The sequence below is a fragment of the Triticum dicoccoides genome, chromosome 3B (genome assembly GCF_002162155.2).
Source record: "Triticum dicoccoides isolate Atlit2015 ecotype Zavitan chromosome 3B, WEW_v2.0, whole genome shotgun sequence".
NCBI classification, from domain to species: domain Eukaryota; kingdom Viridiplantae; phylum Streptophyta; class Magnoliopsida; order Poales; family Poaceae; genus Triticum; species Triticum dicoccoides.
In genome coordinates this window covers 738,878,507-738,887,369 of record NC_041385.1, presented here as the reverse complement: position 1 = coordinate 738,887,369, position 8,863 = coordinate 738,878,507, and positions in this window count along the sequence as shown.

Sequence of the window (8,863 nt, the reverse complement as noted above, 5' to 3'; positions counted from 1 at the left end):
GAAAACTTGGTCACATATAATGACACAATGTGAAGGTTCTCCAATTTTTTGATTTTTTTGAATTTTTTATACCCGTTTCAAAATGCGGTCAAAAGGCGGGCTTGAGCGTTCCTAGCTAGTGGTTGAATCTTGCAATTTTTTTGGTGTTTCTATGATTAAATAGATACTTATTTACCTAGAAATGATTTTTGGAAAAAATAAAGAGCAAACTATGAGGCAGGTGCAGTTCAAATTTGACCCATTTCCAACTAAATCGACGACAATTTGTCTTTTTCACCAGAGGTGGATCAAAACTTTTTTCACCCAACCATTTTGTCAATGGTGCATTATATATGTCTTAGTATTTTATCAAATTGATTTGGTCCATTTTTGCAACAATTATTTGGTAGTTCCTTCACAAAAAAACCTCCTTTTGGGCACTCGGAAAATGAAAAATGAATTTTCCATGCAAAGAAAATGAAAACTTCCTTAGGCAACATTGTTTGGAATTCCAAGATGTACCCTTGTGCACAATATGAGATCATTTGAACAAACTATGCCATGAATGTGGCCATAAGATTGATCAATTGGCTTGAAAGCCATGAATCTTCACGCATGATAGCTCATTTCTGAGAACACTTTTTAAAAATAATTACCGTATTACAATTTTATTATTTTTCCTGGAAACTTGGTCACATATAATGACACAATGCGAAGGTTTTCCAATTTTTTGATTTTTTATGAATTTTTTATGCCCGTTTCAAAATGCGGTCAAAACGACGGGCTTGACCGTTCCTACCTAGTGGTTGAATCTTGCATTTTTTGGTGTTTAAATGATTAAATAGATACTTATTTACCTAGAAATGATTTTGGAAAAAATAAAGAGCAAACTATGAGGCAGCTGCAGTTCAAATTTGACCTCTTTCCAGCTGAATCGACGGCAATATGTCTTTTTCACCAGAGGTGGATCAAAACTTTTTTCACCTAACCATTTTGTCAATTGTGCATTATATATGGCCTAGTATTTTATAAAATTGATTTGGTCCATTTTTGGAACAATTATTTTGTAGTTCCTTCACAAAAAAACCTCCTTTTGGGCACTCGGAAAATGAAAAATGAATTTTCCGTGCAAAGAAAATGAAAACTTCCTTAGGCAACATTGTTTGGAATTCCAAGATGTACCCTTGTGCACAATATGAGATCATTTGAACAAACTATGCCATGAATGTGGCCATAAGATTGATCATTTGGCTTGAAAGCCATGAATCTTCACGCATGATAGCTCATTTCTGAGAACACTTTTAAAACGAAATTACTGTATTACAATTTTATTATTTTTCCTGGAAACTTGGTCACATATATTGACAAATTGCGAAGGTTTTCCAATTTTTTGATTTTTTTTGAATTTTTTATGCCCGTTTCAAAATGCGGTCAAAACGACGGGCTTGACCGTTCCTACCTAGTGGTTGAATCTTGCATTTGTTTGGTGTTTCAATGATTAAATAGATACTTATTTACCTAGAAATGATTTTGGAAAAAATAAAGAGCAAACTATGAGGCAGCTGCAGTTCAAATTTGACCTGTTTCCAGCTGAATCGACGACAATATGTCTTTTTCACCAGAGGTGGATCAAAACTTTTTTCACCCAACCATTTTGTCAATTGTGCATTATATATGGCCTAGTATTTTATAAAATTGATTTGGTCCATTTTTGCAACAATTATTTTGTAGTTCCTTCACAAAAAACCTCCTTTTGGGCACTCGGAAAATAAAAAATGAATTTTCCGTGCAAAGAAAATGAAAACTTCCTTAGGCAACATTGTTTGGAATTCCAAGATGTACCCTTGTGCACAATATGAGATCATTTGAACAAACTATGCCATGAATGTGGCCATAAGATTGATCATTTGGCTTGAAAGCCATGAGTCTTCACGCATGATATCTCATTTCTGAGAACACTTTTTTAAAATAATTACCGTATTACAAGTTTATTATTTTTCCTGGAAACTTGATCACATATAATGACACAATGCGATGGTTTTCCAATTTTTTGATTTGTTTTGAATTTTTTATGCCTGTTTCAAAATGCGGTCAAAACGGCGGGCTTGACCGTTCCTAGCTAGTGGTTGAATCTTGCATTTTTTTGGTTTTTCTATGATTAAATAGATACTTATTTACCTAGAAATGATTTTTGGAAAAAATAAAGAGCAAACTATGAGGCAGCTGCAGTTCAAATTTGACCCGTTTCCAACTGAATCAACGACAATGTGTCTTTTTCACCAGAGGTGGATCAAAACTTTTTTCACCCAACCATTTTGTCAATTGTGCAATATATATGGCCTAGTATTTTATAAAATTGATTTGGTCCATTTTTGCAACAATTATTTGGTAGTCCCTTCACAAAAAAAACCTCCTTTTGGGCACTCGGAAAATGAAAAATGAATTTTCCGTGCAAAGAAAATGAAAACTTCCTTAGGCAACATTGTTTGGAATTCCAAGATGTACCCTTGTGCACAATATGAGATCATTTGAACAAACTATGCCATGAATGTGGCCATAAGATTGATCATTTGGCTTGAAAGCCATGAATCTTCACGCATGATAGCTCATTTCTGAGAACACTTTTTTAAAATAATTACCGTATTACATGTTTATTATTTTTCCTGGAAACTTGGTCACATATAATGACACAATGCGAAGGTTTTCCAATTTTTTGATTTTTTTTATTTTTTTATGCCCGTTTCAAAATGCGGTCAAAACGGCGGGCTTGACCGTTCCTAGCTAGTGGTTGAATCTTGGAATTTTTTTGGTGTTTCTATGATTAAATAGATACTTATTTACCTAGAAATGATTTTTGGAAAAAATAAAGAGCAAACTATGAGGCAGCTGCAGTTCAAATTTGACCCGTTTCCAACTAAATCAACGACAATTTGTCTTTTTCACCAGAGGTGGATCAAAACTTTTTTCACCCAACCATTTTGTCAATTGTGCATTATATATGGCCTAGTATTTTATAAAATTGATTTGGTCCATTTTTGCAACAATTATTTTGTAGTTCCTTCACAAAAAAACCTCCTTTTGGGCACTCAGAAAATGAAAAATGAATTTTCCGTGCAAAGAAAATGAAAACTTCCTTAGGCAACATTGTTTGGAATTCCAACATGTACCCTTGTGCACAATATGAGATCATTTGAACAAACTATGCCATGAATGTGGCCATAAGTTTGATCATTTGGCTTGAAAGCCATGAGTCTTCACGCATGATATCTCATTTCTGAGAACACTTTTTTAAAATAATTACCGTATTACAAGTTTATTATTTTTCCTGGAAACTTGATCACATATAATGACACAATGCGATGGTTTTCCAATTTTTTGATTTGTTTTGAATTTTTTATGCCTGTTTCAAAATGCGGTCAAAACGGCGGGCTTGACCGTTCCTAGCTAGTGGTTGAATCTTGCATTTTTTTGGTGTTTCTATGATTAAATAGATACTTATTTACCTAGAAATGATTTTTGGAAAAAATAAAGAGCAAACTATGAGGCAGCTGCAGTTCAAATTTGACCCGTTTCCAACTGAATCGACGACAATGTGTCTTTTTCACCAGAGGTGGATCAAAACTTTTTTCACCCAACCATTTTGTCAATTGTGCAGTATATATGGCCTAGTATTTTATAAAATTGATTTGGTCCATCTTTGCAACAATTATTTGGTAGTCCCTTCACAAAAAAAACCTCCTTTTGGGCACTCGGAAAATGAAAAATGAATTTTCCGTGCAAAGAAAATGAAAACTTCCTTAGGCAACATTGTTTGGAATTCCAAGATGTACCCTTGTGCACAATATGAGATCATTTGAACAAACTATGCCATGAATGTGGCCATAAGATTGATCATTTGGCTTGAAAGCCATGAATCTTCACGCATGATAGCTCATTTCTGAGAACACTTTTTTAAAATAATTACCGTATTACAAGTTCATTATTTTTCCTGGAAACTTGGTCACATATAATGACACAATGCGAAGGTTTTCCATTTTTTTTTGATTTTTTTGAATTTTTATGCCTGTTTCAAAATGCGGTCAAAACGGCGGGCTTGACCGTTCCTAGCTAGTGGTTGAATCTTGGAATTTTTTTGGTGTTTCTATGATTAAATAGATACTTATTTACCTAGAAATGATTTTTGGAAAAAATAAAGAGCAAACTATGAGGCAGCTGCAGTTCAAATTTGACCCGTTTCCAACTGAATCGACGACAATGTGTCTTTTTCACCAGAGGTGGATCAAAACTTTTTTCACCCAACTATTTTGTCAATTGTGCAGTATATATGGCCTAGTATTTTATAAAATTGATTTGGTCCATTTTTGCAACAATTATTTGGTAGTCCCTTCACGAAAAAAACCTCCTTTTGGGCACTCGGAAAATGAAAAATGAATTTTCCGTGCAAAGAAAATGAAAACATCCTTAGGCAACATTGTTTGGAATTCCAATATGTACCCTTGTGCACAATATGAGATCATTTGAACAAACTATGCCATGAATGTGGCCATAAGATTGATCATTTGGCTTGAAAGCCATGAGTCTTCACGCATGATATCTCATTTCTGAGAACACTTTTTTAAAATAATTACCGTATTACAAGTTTATTATTTTTCCTGGAAACTTGATCACATATAATGACACAATGCGATGGTTTTCCAATTTTTTGATTTGTTTTGAATTTTTTATGCCTGTTTCAAAATGCGGTTAAAACGGCGGGCTTGACCGTTCCTAGCTAGTGGTTGAATCTTGCATTTTTTTTGGTGTTTCTATGATTAAATAGATACTTATTTACCTAGAAATGATTTTTGGAAAAAATAAAGAGCAAACTATGAGGCAACTGCAGTTCAAATTTGACCCGTTTCCAACTGAATCGACGACAATGTGTCTTTTTCACCAGAGGTGGATCAAAACTTTTTTCACCCAACCATTTTGTCAATTGTGCATTATATATGGCATAGTATTTTATAAAATTGATTTGGTCCATTTTTGCAACAATTATTTGGTAGTCCCTTCACAAAAAAAACCTCCTTTTGGGCACTCGGAAAATGAAAAATGAATTTTCCGTGCAAAGAAAATGAAAACTTACTTAGGCAACATTGTTTGGCATTCCAAGATGTACCCTTGTGCACAATATGAGATCATTTGAACAAACTATGCCATGAATGTGGCCATAAGATTGATCATTTGGATTGAAAGCCATGAATCTTCACGCATGATAGCTCATTTCTGAGAACACTTTTTTAAAATAATTACCATATTACAAGTTTATTATTTTTCCTGGAAACTTGGTCACATATAAGGACACAATGCGAAGGTTTTCCATTTTTTTGATTTTTTTTTAAATTTTTTATGCCTGTTTCAAAATGCGGTCAAAACGGCGGGCTTGACCGTTCCTAGCTAGTGGTTGAATCTTGGAATTTTTTTGGGTGTTTCTATGATTAAATAGATACTTATTTACCTAGAAATGATTTTTGGAAAAAATAAAGAGCAAACTATGAGGCAGCTGCAGTTCAAATTTGACCCGTTTCCAACTGAATCGACGACAATTTGTCTTTTTCACCAGAGGTGGATCAAAACTTTTTTCACCCAACAATTTTGTCAATTGTGCATTATATATGGCCTAGTATTTTATAAAATTGATTTGGTCCATTTTTGCAACAATTATTTGGTAGTTCCTTCACAAAAAAACCTCCTTTTGGGCACTCGGAAAATGAAAAATGAATTTTCCGTGCAAAGAAAATGAAAACTTCCTTAGGCAACATTGTTTGGAATTCCAATATGTACCCTTGTGCACAATATGAGATCATTTGAACAAACTATGCCATGAATGTGGCCATAAGATTGATCATTTGGCTTGAAAGCCATGAATCTTCACGCATGATAGCTCATTTCTGAGAACATTTTTTTAAAATAATTACCGTATTACAAGTTTATTATTTTTCCTGGAAACTTGGTCACATATAATGACACAATGCGAAGGTTTTCCAATTTTTTGATTTTCTTTTGAATTTTTTATGCCCGTTTCAAAATGCGGTCAAAACGGCGGGCTTGACCGTTCCTAGCTAGTGGTTGAATCTTGGAATTTTTTTGGTGTTTCTATGATGAAATAGATACTTATTTACCTAGAAATGATTTTTGGAAAAAATAAAGAGCAAAATATGAGGCAACTGCAGTTCAAATTTGACCCGTTTCCAACTGAATCGACGGCAATTTGTCTTTTTCACCAAAGGTGGATCAAAACTTTTTTCACCCAACCATTTTGTCAATTGTGCATTATATATGGCCTAGTATTTTATAAGATTGATTTGGTCCATTTTTGCAACAATTATTTGGTAGTTCCTTCACAAAAAAACCTCCTTTTGGGCACTCGAAAAATGAAAAATGTATTTTCCATGCAAAGAAAATGAAAACTTCCTTGGGCAACATTGTTTGGAATTCCAAGATGTACCCTTGTGCACAATATGAGATCATTTGAACAAACTATGCCATGAATGTGGCCATAAGATTGATCATTTGACTTGAAAGCCATGAACTTCGCGCATGATAGCTCATTTCTGAGAACACTTTTTTAAAACAATTACCGTATTACAAGTTTATTATTTTTCCTGGAAACTTGGTCACATAGAATGACACAATGCGAAGGTTTTCCAATTTTTTGATTTTTTTTGAATTTTTTATGCCCGTTTCAAAATGCGGTCAAAACGGCGGGCTTGACCGTTCCTAGCTAGTGGTTGAATCTTGCAATTTTTTGGTGTTTCCATGATTAAATAGATACCTATTTACCTAGAAAGGATTTTTGGAAAAAATAAAGAGCAAACCATGAGGCAGTTGCAGTTCAAATTTGACCCGTTTCCAGCTGAATCGACGACAATATGTCTTTTTCACCAGAGGTGGATCAAAACTTTTTCACCCAAAAAGTTTGTCAATTGTGCATTATATATGGCCTAGTATTTTATAAAATTGATCTGGTCCATTTATGCAACAATTATTTGGTAGTTCCTTCACAAAAAAACCTCCTTTTGGGCACTCGAAAAATGAAAAATGAAATTTTCCGTGCAAAGAAAATGAAAACTTCCTTAGGCAACATTGTTTGGAATTCCAAGATGTACCCTTGTGCACAATATGAGATCATTTAAACAAACTATGCCATGAATGTGGCCATAAGATTGATCATTTGACTTGAAAGCCATGAATCTTCACGCATGATAGCTCATTTCTGAGAACACTTTTTTAAAATAATTACCGTATTACAAGTTTATTATTTTCATGGAAACTTGGTCACATAGAATGACACAATGCGAAGGTTTTCCAATTTTTTATTTTTTTTTGAATTTTTTATGCCCGTTTCAAAATGCGGTCAAAACGGCGGGCTTGACCGTTCCTAGCTAGTGGTTGAATCTTGCAATTTTTTTGGTGTTTCTATGATTAAATAGATACTTATTTACCTATAAATGATTTTTGGAAAAAATAAAGAGCAAACTATGAGGCAGCTGCAGTTCAAATTTGACCCGTTTCCAACTGAATCGACGACAATTTGTCTTTTTCATGAGAGGTGGATCAAAACTTTTTTCACCCAACCATTTTGTAAATTTGTGCATTATATATGGCCTAGTATTTTATAAAATTGATTTGGTCCATTTTTGCAACAATTATTTGGTAGTTCCTTCACAAAAAAACCTCCTTTTGGGCACTCGGAAAATGAAAAATGAATTTTCCGTGCGAAGAAAATGAAAACTTCCTTAGGCAACATTGTTTGGAATTCCAAGATGTACCCTTGTGCAAAATATGAGATCATTTGAACAAACTATGCCATGAATGTGGCCATAAGATTGATCATTTGGCTTGAAACCATGAATCTTCACGCATGATAGCTCATTTCTGAGAACACTTTTTTAAAATAATTACCGTATTACAAGTTTATTATTTTTCCTGGAAACTTGGTCACATATAATGACACAATGAGAAGGGTTTCCAATTTTTTGATTTTTTTGAATTTTTTATGCCCGTTTCAAAATGCGGTCAAAAGAACGGGAATGACCGTTCCTAGCTAGTGGTTGAATCTTGGAATTTTTTTATGTTTCTCTGATTAAATAGATACTTATGTACCTAGAAATGATTTTTGGAAAAAATAAATAGCAAACTATGAGGCAGCTGCAGTTCAAATTTGACCCGCTTCCAACTAAATTGGCGGAAATTTGTCTTTCTCATGAGAGGTGGATCAAAAGTTTTTACACTCAACCATTTTGTCAATTGTGCATTAAATATGTCCTAGTATTTTAGAAAATTGATTTGGTCCAATTTTGCAACAATTATTTGGTAGGTCCTTCACAAAAAAAACCCATTTTGGGCACTCGGAAAATGAAAAATGATTTTTTCGTGCAAAAAAAATGAAAACTTTCTTAGGCAACATTGTTTGCCATTCCATGTTTGTTATTTTCCTGAAAGGTAGTTCACAATTGGTGACACAATGAGAAGGTCTTTTATTTTTTTGAATTTCTGTGATCATAAAATACCTTACATGATTTTAACATCTTATTCTAAATCTATCACGACCAATTTAGTTGGTCATAATGTTGTATTGTGTTCAGATTGGTCCGTGGACCAGACACGCGGATCATGCACGAAACACCATTGGATCCTCCCGGATTCAACGGCAGCCCTCACCCCTCGCCTGCCCCACCAATCCCACGTGAGGCGAAACCCTAGCTCTCTTCTCCCCCGTTTTCCATCCACCCCCCCCCGCCTCCTTTCTTTCTTTCTTTCTCTACCTCCCCCTCTCCCCCGATGCAGATCCCCCTCATCGCCGCCACCCACCCCTCAGAACCTCCCCGCCACCCACCTCCGC